Below are 6,000 nucleotides of genomic sequence, written 5' to 3'. Positions count from 1 at the left end.
GACCGAGCAATTGTAGCATCTAGAAAGGATCCCAATGAACCACTATCATCAAGCACAGTAGAAATATTATCAATATTATGAGAGTTTTCAGATTCAGCAGAAGTACCCGCATGTGGCGGTGAAACAAGTTTATCAATCACAGATGGTGAATCAAGTGTAGCGGAGGTACTCAGAAATGTACCTTTTCTTGTAGTGGATGGTAATATGGCGATCTTAGTATCGCGAGGTTTACCCATGATGGAGAATTTGCAGCGAACAATATTAATCCAAGTGAACTTCCAAATAAAGCTATGCTCCTCGGCAACGGCGCCAGAAAATAGTCTTGATGACCCACAAGTATAGGGGATCGCAACAGTCTTCGAGGGAAGTAAAACCCAATTTATTGATTCGACACAAGGGGAGACAAAGAACACTTGGAAGCCTTAACAGCGGAGTTATCAATTCAGCTGCACCTGGAAACAGACTTGCTCGCAAGAGTTTATCAAGAGTAACAGCTTTATAGCAAAGAGTAATGAAATAACAGCAGCAGAGTAACAAAGACAGCAGTAGTGATTTTAGTAAACAGCAGGATTAAAATACTGTAGGCACGGGGACGGATGACGGGCGTTGCATGGATGAGAGAAACTCATGTAACAATCATAGCAGGGCATTTGCAGATAATAATAAAACGGTGTCCAAGTACAAAGCAATCAATAGGCATGTGTTCCAATTATAGTCGTACGTGCTCGCAATGAGAAACTTGCACAACATCTTTTGTCCTACCAGCCGGTGGCAGCCGGGCCTCAAGGGAAACTACTGGATATTAAGGTACTCCTTTTAATAGAGTACCGGAGCAAAGCATTAACACTCTGTGAACACATGTGATCCTCACATCGCTACCATTCCCTCCGGTTGTCCCGATTTCTGTCACTTCGGGGCCATCGGTTCCGGACAAATGACATGTGTATACAACTTGCAGGTAAGATCAATAAACAATGAATATCATGATGAAACAATAACATGTTCAGATCTGAGATCATGGCACTCGGGCCCTAGTGACAAGCATTAAGCATAACAAGTTGCAACAATATCATCAAAGTACCAATTACAGACACTAGGCACTATGCCCTAACAATCTTATGCTATTACATGACAAATCTCATCCAATCCCTACCATCCCCTTCGGCCTACAGCGGGGGAATTACTCACACATGGATGGGGGAAACATGGCTGGTTGATGTAGAGGCGTTGGGGGTGATGGCGGCGATGATCTCCTCCAATTCCCCGTCCCGGCGGAGTGCCAGAACGGAGACTTCTGGCTCCCGCGACGGAGTTTCGCGATGTGGCGGCGTTCTGGAGGGTTTCTGGCGACTTCGACTTCTCCCCGTGCGTTTTTAGGTCGAGGCCGATAAATAGTCCGAAGGAGGGCGTCGGAGGCCGGCCGAGGGGGCCACACCACATGGCCACGCGGGCCCCCCCTGGGCCGCGCCGCCCTGTGGTGTGGGGCCCTCGGGCCTCCACCTTAATTGTCCTTCTGGCTCCGTCATTATTCTGGGAAAATAGGGCCTTCTGTATAAATTCCGAGGATTTTCCCGAAAGTTGGATTTCTGCACAAAAACGAGACACCAGAACAGTTCTGCTGAAAACAGCGTTAGTCCGTGTTAGTTGCATCCAAAATACACAAATTAGAGGCAAAACAATAGCAAAAGTGTTCGGGAAAGTAGATACGTTTTGGACGTATCATGGACACAAATGGCATAGGTTTTGGCTCAAGGTTTTGGATGCACGAGAAGCATTCCCTCTCAGTACAAGGCTTTGGCTAGCAAGGTTGTTTGAAACAAACACAAGTATGAACCAGTACAGCAAAACTTACATAAGAACATATTGCAAGCATTATAAGACTCTACACTGTCTTCCTTGTTGTTCAAACACTTTGCCAGAAAATATCTAGACCTTAGAGAGACCAATCATGCAAACCAAATTTCAACAAGCTCTACGGTAGTTCTCCACTAATAGATTTAAACTACATGATGCAAGAGCTTAAACATGATCTACTGAGAGCTCAAAACAATTGCCAAGTATCAAATTATTCAAGACAATATACCAATTACCACATGAAGCATTTTCTTTTTCCAACCAAATAGCAATAAGTGAAGCGATCAACTTTCGCCATTGAACATTAAAAGTAAAAGCGAAGAACACTAGTGTTCATATGAAAAAGCGGAGCGTGTCTCTCTCCCACACATGGATTGATAGGATCCGAATTTATTCAAACATAAACAAAAATAAAAGAAAACAGACGCTTCAAGTAAAGCACATAAGATATGAAATAATTAAAATATAGTTTCACTAGAGATGACCTGATAAGTTGTTGATGAAGAAGGGGATGCCTTGGGCATCCCCAAGCTTAGACGCTTGAGTCTTCTTCAAATATGCTTGGGTGACCCACGGGGGCATCCCCAAGCTTAGGCTCTTCACTCTTCTCGATCACATTATATCATCCTTCTCTCTTGACCCTTGAAAACTTCCGCCACACCAAACTTCTCATAAACTTCATTAGAGGGTTAGTGCATAATCAAAAATTCACATGTTCAGCAAGGATACAATCATTCTTAAGACTTCTGGACATTACCCAAGGCTACTGAAATTTAATGGAGCAAAGAGATCCACTCAAACACAGTAAAAGAGGCAATGCGAAATAAAAGGCAGAATCTGTCAAAACAGAACAGTCCGTAAACACGATTTTTTTCGAGGCACTTAACTTGCTCAGATCAGAAAACTCAACACTAATGAAAGTTGCGTACATATCTGAGGATCACGCATGAATTTTTTCAGAATTTTACGAGTTTCCTACAGAGAGAAAAACGTGAATTCCTGACAGCAAAGAAATCTGTTTCTGCGCAGAAATCCAAATCTAGCATCAACTTTCTATTAGAGACTTTACTTGACACAACAATGCGATAAAATAAAGATAAGGAGAGGTTGCTACAGTAGTAACAACTTCCAAGACACAACAAAACAGTAGCAAAATAAAAACATGGGTTATCTCCCAAGAAGTGCTTTCTTTATAGCCATTAAGATGGGCTCAGTAATTTTAATGATGCTCGCGCAAGAAATAAGAGTTGAAGCAAAAGAGAGCATCAAAAGCAAATTCGAAACACATTTAAGCCTAACCCACTTCCTATGAAAAGGAATCTTGTACACAAATAAATTCATGAAGGACAAAGTGACAAGCATAAGAAGATAAAAAACGAGTAACTTCAAAATTCTCAACATAAAGAGGGGAAACTTAATATTATTAAGATGCATATAACCATGTTTCCCTCTCTCATAATAACTTTCAGTAGCATCATGAACAAACTCAACAATATAACTATCACATGAAAAATTCTTATCATGAGCCATGCATAAAATTATTACTCTCCTCATAAGCATAGTCATTACTATCAATTGTAGTGGGAGCAAATTCAATAAAATAGCTATCATTATTCTCATCACCATAATCATCATATATAGGAGGCATATTGTAATCATAATTAATTTTCTCCTCAATAGTAGGTGGACTGAAAATATCATATTCATCATTGAAATCATCATAAGTTGCAGTCATGGTATAATCATAATAACCTTTATCCTCCATAGTAGGTGGCACCAAAATACCACTATCATTATAATCATCATAAATGGGAGGCAAAGTATCATCAAAGTAAATTTTCTCCTCAAAACTTGGGGGACTAAAAATATCATGCTCCTCAAAACCAGCTTCCCCAAGATTAAAATTTTCCATAGCATTAGCAACAATGGTGTTCAAAGCATTCATACTAATAACATTGCCATTAGCATGCATATAAAGTTCCATAGGTTTTTTAATTCTCTCTTCAAACACATCATGTTCTAATTCAAGATAAAGTTCATAAAGATCTCTAAAATTTTTGTTGTTTTCCATTAAGCCTAACTAGTGAAAATAAAAACAAGAGACAAAAAGATAAAATTGCATAATCTAAAGGAGATAGCTTCGAGCACTCACACACCGGCAACAGTGCTAGGAAATAGCTTAGTAGTCGGAGGATGTGAATACCTTTTACCTTACCTCCTGCAAGAACGGCGCCAGAAAATAGCTTGATGTCTACATGTGCTTCTATTCTTGTAGACAGTGTTGGGCCTCCAAGAGCAGAGGTTTGTAGAACAGCAGCAAGTTTCCCTTAAGTGAATCACCCAAGGCTTATCGAACTCAGGGAGGTAGAGGTCGGAGATATTCCTCTCAAGCAATCCTGCAATTAAGATACAAGAAGTCTCTTGTGTCCCCAACACACCTAATACACTTGTCAGATGTATATGTGCACTAGTTCGGCGAAGAGATATTAAAACGCAGGTGGTATAGATGGTGGTAAACGGTAATTGCGATCTGAAGTAAATATTGCAGGAAGTAAAGATGCAGTAAACAAGAAATAAGCGATGTTTGCAGTATTTGGAAACAAGGCCTAGGGATCCTACTTTCACTAGTGGACACTCTCAACATTGCAATCATAATTGAATATAAATATAAGCACTTCATCATACTACTCTCCTGTTGGATAAAGAACTCAAGTTCATTGGGCAAGTGTGCAAAAGCACACCTCAAAGGCGTATTCCCAAGTACTAATAAACATCCCACACTGTCACCGTGAGCATTCATAGGAGGTACTAACACACCACAATTCATAAGGGAGTTACACACGGCGCACATTACGCCGAGGTCACAGTAACTCCAAAGTTCACATAATAAAACACTTGAATAGCATATGACATCTAGATTGCAAAGACTATGATCACATAGATGAACAAATAAATGCTAATCTCAAACACTCTCTTGTTGGATAACAAACACCATTCATTGTGTAGGGCTACAAGAGCTCCCTCAAGCCGGAGTAAACAAGCTCCACAACTTCATAAAGGAAACACACACGATGCACACACTGTCACCATTACACCGTGGAGAGTGAATCCGGAGTTCATATTTAAAGTAACCTATACAGTGCATAATAGACAAGAGTAACATCTACATATTCATAAAGATCACACCATGGGAGAGAGAGATGAACCACATAGCTACCGGTAGAGCCCTCATCCTCGGGGGAGAACTACTCCCTCCTCATCATAGGAGACAGCAATGGCGATGAAGATGGCGGTGGTGTCGATGGAGATGACTCCGGGGGCAATTCCCCGTCCCGGCGGTGTGCCGGAACAGAGACTTCTGTCCCCCGAAACTTGTCTTCGCGATGGCAGCGGCTACGGAACTCTTCATGGAATATGACTTGATTATTTAGGGTTTTCGCAACGGAGAGAATATATAGGCGGAAGGGCGGCCTCGGAGGAGCCAGGGGGTGCCCACACCACATGGCGGCGCGGCCAGGGGTGGGCCCACGCCCCCTATGGTGTAGGTCCCCTGTTGGCCGCCTCCGACTCTCCTTCGATGTTATGGAATCCTCCGAGGAAAATAGGAAGTTTGGCTTTTGTTTCGTCCAATTCCGAGAATATTTCCTGTGTAAGATTTCTGAAACCAAAAACAGCAGAAAACAGGAACTGGCGCTTCGGCATCTTGTTAATAGGTTAGTTCTAGAAAATGCATAAAAATGATATAAAGTGTAAATAAAACATGTAGGTATTGTCATAATATAAGCATGGAACATCAGAAATTATAGATACGTTGGAGACGTATCAAGCATCCCCAAGCTTAGTTCCTACTCGCCCTCGAGTAGGTAAACGATAAAAAGAATAATTTCTGAAGTGACATGCTGTTGCCTGCCAAAACTCACCGGCGAGCAGTGGTTAAGCAACACGAAGAGCCGGGAGACTCCCAAGACCGCTTAATGGGCCCTGGCGCCTCGCGTCATCCCGCAAAGTCCCAGCACACGTCCTGGCGGTTGCAAGGGCGTGCCACCTGACCTTTACCTGATCAGGAAGGTGTTGGATTGCTTCAACTAGTCTCCTGCATGGTAGACACGTAAACATTAAATACGAGCCCGATCGGCTCTCAGGTTG

Source organism: Lolium perenne, chromosome 7 (assembly GCF_019359855.2).
Source record: "Lolium perenne isolate Kyuss_39 chromosome 7, Kyuss_2.0, whole genome shotgun sequence".
In the NCBI taxonomy this organism is placed as follows: Eukaryota; Viridiplantae; Streptophyta; class Magnoliopsida; order Poales; family Poaceae; genus Lolium; species Lolium perenne.
This window is presented reverse-complemented; position numbering follows the sequence as displayed.